Source organism: Podarcis melisellensis (genome assembly GCF_964234715.1).
Source record: "Podarcis melisellensis genome assembly, chromosome: 4".
NCBI classification, from domain to species: domain Eukaryota; kingdom Metazoa; phylum Chordata; class Lepidosauria; order Squamata; family Lacertidae; genus Podarcis; species Podarcis melisellensis.
In genome coordinates, this window is record NC_138531.1 from 2,941,079 (window position 1) to 2,950,313 (window position 9,235).

The window sequence follows — 9,235 nt, forward strand, 5'->3', positions numbered from 1 at the left end:
ACTGCAATACCTCAAAGACTGCCTCTCCCCATATGAACCAACTCTGGACCCTGCGATCATCATTCGAGGCCCTTCTTCATGTGCCCCTCCATGAAATATTTGTCCAGAGGGGGGCAACACAAGAACAGGCCTTTACTGTGGTGGAATGCCCTGTCCAGGGAGGCTGTGCCAGACAAAAATGTTCCTCTACTCCCAAGACTTTGGCTAATTAAACAATCTATGACCTTTTAACCTGGGGGGATATTGTTTTTGAATGTTACTGTATGTATTTTTGTGTTTTTATATTGTAAACCGCTGCAAAAACAAGCCTATCTGTGGGACCAGGATCAGAATAGCCTTAAGTGAGTGCACTGCTGTGCCCTTGCACTTTCATTATTGGGCAATGCTGTCCCCAGTATCACCTATATAAAGCCGTTTGGGAGCACAGAGATAGCAATATGCTGATGATACCCAGCTCTAGCTCCCTGTTATTTTTGAGTCAGATGAGACCATGCAGTTCCTGAAACAGTGTCTGCATGCAGTAATGGGCTGGATGAAGGCCAGTACACTGAAAATGAATCTTGGCAAGATGGCAGTACTATAAGTGGGTAATTCCCAGATCTGGGAGCTGGGGAACATGCCTGCTCTGTTCCCCTAAAGGAAAAGGCATGTTGTTTAAAAGTGCCTCTTATATCTTTGGCCCTGGAAACCTAAGTGGCTATGGTGTCTAGGAGTGCCTTCTACCACCTTTGGCTGGCATGGCAACTGTGCCTGTTTCTGGACCAGGATAGCCTGACCACGCTTTGGTAACCCCCACTTAATTATTATCATGTGCTGTATGTGGGCTTTCCTCGAGTTTGATCCAAAAGATGCTGGTGGTGCACAATGTTGGGGCGGAAGCCCCATCAGGCACATACATCACCATTTCTAAAGGAGCCAAGAAGCCACTAGGCCACGTTGAAGGTTTCAGATTTATTCTCTAAAGCCCTGAACAATTGGGGGCCAGTTAGGAGCAATGGGGGGGCTCCTGTGCAGTGGCCCCCTGCCTATGGAATTCTTCCCTTCTGAGCACCAACACATCATATACTTTGGTACCTGTTAAAAGTATTGGTGCTTGTTAAAAACAAAAATACTCAGAATTCAACACTCAAATTGCAGAATTAAAATTTGTCTGGGTTCATTCATTTGTGTTCTCCCTCTCCCCCCACCCCCCAAATCCACTGTGCAAGAGGGAGGTTTTCTGATTAGTTAAATGACTGGATGAGTTAGTACATTAACTAACTGCTGTTGCAAAACTGTGGTCAGATATTGTCTACAGTTGCAAAAGCATAGCGTGCCAAATGTGGGTGCTGAACATCAAATATTCTCATATCCAGAGAACATTCCCTATCAAAATCTATGGAAAGTTTTTGGGAGAAAATTATTTCAAGCCCTAACAGTGAACCACTTCAAGCAAATTGAATGAGGGAAGCTATTCATGGATGTCTGCCCCACGCGAGGGGCGCTCTGCTTCAGGGTGCCCCACGCGCCAGGCGGCAGGCTGCTATCCGCAGCATGGGGAGCCCTGCGGGAACTTCCGCAGGCTCCCCAGGCTTGCTGATAGCTTCCTGAAGCCTGGAGAGTGAGAGGGGTCGGTGCGCACCAACCCCTCTGGCTCTCCAAGCTTCAGCGAAAGCCTGTATTCGCCCCATAGGACGCACACAGATTTCCCCTTCATTTTTGGAGGGGGAAAAGTGCATCCTATAGGGCGAAAAATACGGTAATCAACTGGAGAGTTAATTTATGGTGTCTTGCAGATGGATTGTCAGTGCTACCAGTTTTGATCCATTCAAGCATCTGCTAGTTTCACGGGGAGGAGCAAAGAGATTCTGGACTCTATTTAAGTGCTACCTTTCTCCTTCCCAACTGCCTGCTATCAAGGCAATTTCAATACTGATATAAAGTGTGCATAAATGGATGCCTCACTAAGCACTCTAGTAGCTACCTCCCGTGTCCCCTGAAGTGTCAGGAACCAAAGTCTAGAAGACAAAAGATCAATTAATAGTACAGAAAAATTCAGGGAAAGCTCTGCAGACCTTAGTTTTGTTTGGATGAGAGAGCAACGGGTCCTTTGATGGCTTCATAATATCTCTTACATTCACAAATATACAAGCAGAGTCTATTGGAAAAACTAAGCTCTTGCACTAAGCAAAGGAACTGATATTTATCTTTAATGGACACCACACTGTGTGCTGCCTAGGCTCATAATTAAACTAACTTTGCATGATAGTGTGTTAATATAGAGGGCAACCCACCTTTGCAAATCTGCTTAAGCTGATTGGCCATGAAGGGTTGATTTAGAAACACCCCCTCCTTTTCACCACACCAATGCCTCAGGGTGCTCTGCTGTCTTCCTGTGTCTTCCTGCTATTGTGGCAAAATGAATAGTGTCCCCACTTCAGGAAGTCTGTAGTGATTACCTGAGTCCCCGCTTTTCTTAGCCAATGCAAGAGAAGACAAAAAAAATGCCTACTCAGCCCCCCCCCCCCCAGATAACTGACTAATCCAGTGAAGAGACACCTCAGAGGAGGAATGGCTGCCTTATGCCCCCCTGAGAGTATGGCCAGTGTTGCTCTGTGCTTCTCTCCCTCTAAGGGGTGGAAACAAAGAAGAACTCCCCATGGAGATATGATAGCCATTTAAAAATAACTTCAGAGGGCAGGACTCAAACCAATGGCTTCAAGTTACAAGAAAGGAGATTCCACCTCAACACCAGGAATAACTTTGGGACAGTAAGAACTGTTCAACAGTTGAATGGACTCCCTCAGGAGGTGATGAAGTCTCCTTCCTTGGAGGTTTCAAAACATAGGTTAGAGGGCCATCTGTCCTGGATGCTTTAGCTGAGATTGCTTCATTGCAGGGGATTGGACTAGATGACCCTTGGGTCCCTTCCAACTCTAAGATTCTATTATTGTATGTAGGACCTCCCAGTTCTCTGCCTCTGTCCAAATTTGCATTAGTAATGGGTGCTACTAACCAAAGGCAAGAGAGAGAGAATGCTTTCCAGTCATTAGCATTGCTCATCCTCCAAGCACTCACCTTAACAAAGGATGGCCACCCGGCAGCTGTAAAATGTACAGGGCAGATTTGAAAAATAGCTCAATATGAATTTAGATACCTATAGATAATTTTACTGTACGAAGGATTATACTGAAGTGGGATCAGGGGCGCCGACTTATAAAAAATATTGGGGGGGCCCATACCGACTTATAAAAAATATTGGGGGGGCCCAAGACCTCCAAACCGCTGCTGCTGGGGGAACGAAAGGGGCGAGCCCCAGGCTGCCCCGACCTTAAGTGAACCTGTGAGGTTGGCTGCCGCCGTGGGCGGTGAATATTAATGATGTATCATTTTTGTGCTTCATGCTGTGGCCACAGACATGTGATCTGATGGTGAATTTGGGGTGACCCAATGCAAAAATCCTGAGAATCCCTGTGGATCCATGCTTTGTAACCACGTTTTTGCACCATTGCAGCCCCAGGCAACAGTGGGTGTGCGATTTTGGGGGGGCAGGCTGTAGCCATGGACATGCTATGTGCTCTGATGGTGAATTTGGGGTGACCCAATGCAAAGATCCTGAGGATCCCTGTGGATCCATGTTTTGTAACCACGTTTTTGCACCATTGCAGCCCCAGGCAACAATGGGTGTGTGATTTTGGGGGGGCAGGCTGTAGCCATGGACATGCTATGTGCTCTGATGGTGAATTTGGGGTGACCCAATGCAAAGATCCTGAGGATCCGTGTGGATCCATGTTTTGTAACCACGTTTTTGCACCATTGCAGCCCCAGGCAACAGTGGGTGTGTGATTTTGGGGGGGCAGGCTGTAGCCATGGACATGCTATGTGATCTGATGGTGAATTTGGGGTGACCCAATGCAAAGATCCTGAGGATCCCTGTGGATCCATGCTTTTTAACCACTTTTTTGCACCATTGCAGCCCCAGGCAACAGTGGGTGTGTGATTTTTGGGGGGCAGGCTGTAGCCATGGACATGCTATGTGATCTGTTGGTGAATTTGGGGTGACCCAATGCAAAGATCCTGAGGATCCATGTGGATCCATGCTTTTTAACCACATTTTAAGTGGGGAGGGAAGGAAAAACACAGAACGGACAAGGAGCACGAGAGGGGTGTGCAGAGAAGCAGCTGGCTAAGAATGCAGGAGAGGGGTATAACGGCAGGGAGGAAAGGAAGGCAAAAGTTTTCCCTCACCTACCCACTCAAGCCAGCCAGCTCCCGAGTGCTCTCTCTCTCTCTCTCTCTCTCTCTCTCTCTCTCTCTCTCTCTCTCTCTCTCCCCCTCCTGGAGCACAGAGACGACACTCCGCTTGCCTGGAGGGGAGGGGCTTTCCCTGCTCTTTGTTCCGTTTGAGCAAACACAGCAAGGAAACAGAGGAGGGGGGCAGTAAGACCCTGAGGCAGAATGCAGGAAAGCAGCCGCTTCCTCTTTTTGAGGGAAAAATACGGTAATAATTTTCTTAAATTATTGGGGGGCAGAGCCCCCCCCAACGAATTTTTGAGGGGGCTCGGGCCCCCTCAGGCCCCATGGAGTCGGCGCCTATGAGTGGGATAGTGGCACTCAGTAGTTGAGCAGCCACCAAGGTTTCACCATCATAGCTGGTAATCTTGAACCTGGCAGGGTTCTGGAAACAAAAACAAAGCATTTAATGACTGAAGTGTATTTGGAGAGAGCAAACAATGTAGAAATGCTGGGCCCACTCCACTGTGTCATTCTTGCAGACAAATCCCTATTAGTTAGCAATAAAATAGACACTTTTCTATCTTCAACACTGACATTAACAGTCCTTTTATAGTCTGCTCTACTAATGTTATGAAATCCTCCTGGAGCTTCTCATGGTTTGATTTAAACATAAATATCTTGAATCATTTTATTTCATCTGCAAATTATCCCTTTTTTCTGCTGAATACCTTTTTCTACTTTTTGAATGCACTAGTTTCAGAGCTGATAATTGGGGCACCCCACTGTTTACCTTTCCCTACTGTGAGAATTGACTATTCATGTCTGCTTGCATCTTTCTGTCTTTCAGCTAGTGACAGTTTTCAGTGGAAAGATCCTCCTGTTATTCTGGTGACTATTTTAAAAGCCTTTGGTAGGGAACATTATCAAAAGGTTTAGGTAAGTATCTTCTATTAACTTGATCATTCTTATCGCAGGCTTACAAATTTTTAAGAAAACAAAATCCAGTAGGATTTCTCCAGCATGCTAACCTTTTATAAAATCAATATTGACTCTTCACTTACCTGCCATGCTTAACAATTTGCTTGGCCATTTGTGCATTTTTTAATTCTAGTGTTTGATTATGGTTACCAACAGTCATTGTCCTAGATCCTTTGTAAAATATTGGTGGCATGTTAGCTATCTTCCATTCTTCTGTTTTGTACCATTTAGCAGTAATATCTCTTAAAAAATAATAAAGGCCTTGCAACCGAATTGACCTCAGCCACAGATATAAGTGATTATCTACCAGCCAACAGCTACCCAGGGCATACCAGAAAGTGGGGGCTATCATGGAGAAGGCCTGCTTCTACGTTGACACCAAGGGACAGTCGGCTGGTTGTGAAGCAAAAAGCAGGATCCTCTTGGAAGATTTTAAAGATCCCCTTTGTGTGTACTGGGATAGGCAGCTCTGTAGGTATCCTAGTGCCAAGTTGTTTAGGGCTTTAACAACAACAAGCCCATGAATTTGACTAGGCAGCCAATGAGCAGCCAGCCCAGATATTTCAGAACTGATACACTGTTATTTTTCTAGAAAAGGGGGTGTATAAACCTCCCTCGCTCTCTTAGGATGTCAATGGCACCCCCCTGAGAAGTGCCAGAACTGAGCTTTGGCTATTTCTGGCTGAAAAAAAGCCCTGGATATAAAGTGTATAAAACCGGGTACTCCATTAAGCACTCTAGAAGCTACATTTTGTTCTAGTGTGAGGGTAATCCACATACAGCAGATTGCAGTAGTCTAATAATGAGGTTACTAATATATGTATCACTGTGACAAGGCTATCCCTGTCTAGGAATAGGCACTAAGGAGCCTCTTTTGCCAGCAATGGATTCAGAAGCAGGGCCAAAGTCTGCACCTGTGTCTTCAGGGTGAATGTGATCCCATCCAGAGCAAGCACACAAACCAGTTCCTGGACCTGCGAACCACCCATCCATAAGGATACTGTACTGCCAGACTTCAGTCCTAATAAGCTCCCACCCTACCCATGACTGCACCCAGGCAGGATTTACCATATTTTTCCATGCATAAGACGCTGCTTTTTGCTATAAAAAAGTTAGGCAAAAATTGGGTGTCGTCTTCTACTTAGATGGTGAATGCAGAGGGGTGGCGTGTGATTAATGGCAGCAGCAAGCAGGAGATTGGAGTGGTGATTGGGCAGGTGATTGGTGGCTGTGGGAAGGCCTGCTGGCAATTGGCTGTGGCTGTGGCAATTGGGCAGGCAATTGGCGGCTGCAGCAAGTGGACGGGCGGGCTATTGGTGGCAGCGAGTGGGCAGACAATTGGTGGCTGCGGCAAGGTGTGCAATTGGCAGTGACTGTGGCAAGTGATCGGCAGTGGCGGGCAGGCGGGTGAGCGATTGGTGGAAGTGACCTCCCCCACCCCACCAAAAAGCTAAACAAATTAATTTCTTAATTTCGGGTTAAAAAAATTAGGGGTTGTCTTATACATAGGGGCGTCTTATACATGGAAAATACAGTAAGACATGTACAGTTTATTTGGGTTCAGCTGTTACATATATAAAGAGCTGGGTATTGTCAGCATACTGGTGAAATGTTGCCCTAAATCTCATGATGACTCCCCCCAGAAGCTTCAAATGAAATAGCATTGTGGACACAAGGTGGCCAGATTTTGTGCAGCAGCTATTAAAATATGACATACAATGATTAGCACCCAAGATTAGTATAACATATTGACCAATGGACACTCCCAGGTCAGGTTTCCTTTATGACAGATAAATGACCACCCGGAACTGCTCTTTCATGTATATGTGATCTTATATTATTTTATGTGTGATTTTATATCATATTATTTTACTTTGCCTTGAGCTTATAAAAAATTTAATTGGTGCTTTTTGTTTTTACACTGATCATTGACTGTAATACGACAACTTGATTTGGCATTCTGGACAAAATGTCCCTGTGGCACTTCACAAAGAAACTGTCAGAGGGCCAAGGCACAGGCATTAAACACTTCTCTCTGGAGCCAGCCACATAAGTAGGAGTGAGATGACTGTAAAGCAGGGCTCCCAAACCCCAAGGAATGGAGGGTCCAGAAGGATAGTATGGTCAAAGGTATCAAAAGCCGCAGAGATCTAAGAGAATGAACACAGTCACACTTTCCTTGTCCATCAGGACAAGGCCAATTATGTCCCCAAACTAGGATGGAAATGGTTAGAGATAATCAGTTTAATCCAAAGGTGTCTGCTCCTGAACTGCTACCACCCCTCTTACTCATCCAAATGACTATGCTATTTGACATAAACCTTTGGCGGCTGTGTGTATCTGTGTCTCTCTGTGTGTAATAGCTACACTACTGCCTCCTTTAAGACAGCAGGGACCACCCCATCCCATGATAAAAACAAGTCACTATATCCAGTCAACGCTCAGTGGCTGCCATGAACCAGCAAGGATGTGCCTAGGTGAAGAGAATATATAGCTCTTCGCAGCCACAAGAGTCTTCTCAACATCCTCAGGTGTCAATAGTTGGAAGATCCCACAGAATCAAATGTAATGGTGCACACAACACATCAGCAGACATTGTATCAATGGTGGCACTGACGTTTTGAGGGCTCCAAAACTGAGTTTACTTGGGTAGATGAAAGCAACCTTTGTGCCACTGAGAAAAGCTCCATTGGACAGCTGCACCAGTGGGCAATGGGAGGGACCAAGGAGGCCTTCAGGACCTTCACTGCCACACAGGGGGCACAATCTCATGCTCTTTGATACATTTGCTTGGCCACCCACGAAATGTGCAGACAGCAAGAGCACAGCTGGCATGCATGGTGGATGGGCAATAGTTTGCAGGCATCATGATGGTGATGGTGATGATGATTTATCTTGCCCAGGGCAACCCAAGGGGACTTACAGCCTCTCCCTCCTCGGTATGTAAGTGGTGTACCCTTGGACTGTCTCTCCCCTTCATCCCACCTCAGCTGGGAAATGTCAGGGATCTTTTATATGTTTTAAAGGACTGATTAACCATTAATTGTACTTTGCAATCACAATTCTTCTAGTAGTCTTATTGCTGAAGGTATGGATTAAGCGCAAGAGAAAGGAGCACACAAAGGCAGTGGTGCTGCTCACCCAGGATCCGAGTCCAGGTTCTCCGCTCAGGCACACGAAGATCAATCTGGGACACCTCCATCTCTGTCAACTGCAACCCTAGTATTACAGATTTATATCACCTCAACTAAGCAATGAATTTTGGCAAGCTACTCCACTGTACAAGAGATTAATGTGCTTATTTCACACTATCCTTGAACTCTGCAAAAAAACAACCCCAATCCAAAAGAAACAAAGAAAGATGAATAGCGTGAAAGAAAATATACAAAAGGAGAATGAGAGAAAAGAACAAAGGAATAAACGTGTGAGATTCCCTCCTTTTGGGCTTAGGTCACAAACTCCATTTTCTTCTAAGCTTCAGATATGTTTTAACTTTCAGGAAGTCTCCCTAGATATTATGAAACTTTGTCAAATTAGCATCACATTGAAATATTAGCTCAGCAGGGATAGCCCCGTCTTCCTGTCAATGCTATAGCCATTGTTTAATCATGAAGAATTCATTTTTCACTGTTGCCTCAACAGTGTTTTTTCATCCATGGACAGGGATTGTGCTCATAGAAATGCTTCCACAGGCTGGCAGGCCAGTTTCTGCCATTTTTATGTGCTGCAAGGATTCACATTGAAATGATAATTGATGTTAGCATGCTCTCACCTCAGCAGCCATTGGAGAGGGGATATTACAGAACAGAAAGAGGCAGGGTTCACAGGGCCTTTGCTTCAAAAGCTCAGATGTTCAAGGAGGCAAGTGGGAGCTTGGGGCTCATTGACAAGCATTTTCCTCTGCACTTTCTAGGCACAGGTCCACACTTTGCCTGTGTTCTCCCCACCCCCGTTTTCCCCACAAATCCCCACTCTTTCACACTCTCAGCAGTCTGCAAGAAACCTGGATTGCCATTTGTTCTAATTCAGTGCTAAAGAGTGG

General features: G+C 45.6%; 1 long non-coding RNA gene across 1 annotated transcript; it reads right to left on the reverse strand.

Annotated features, from left to right (window-relative positions):
* Positions 1 to 3,517: 3,517 nt before the first annotated feature.
* On the reverse strand, positions 3,518 to 4,207 carry LOC309367790. The gene is made up of 2 exons (XR_014167363.1): positions 4,009 to 4,207; positions 3,518 to 3,840 (listed from the first exon to the last, which is right to left on the reverse strand). It is a non-coding gene; the product is annotated as an uncharacterized lncRNA (long non-coding RNA).
* Positions 4,208 to 9,235: the final 5,028 nt, after the last annotated feature.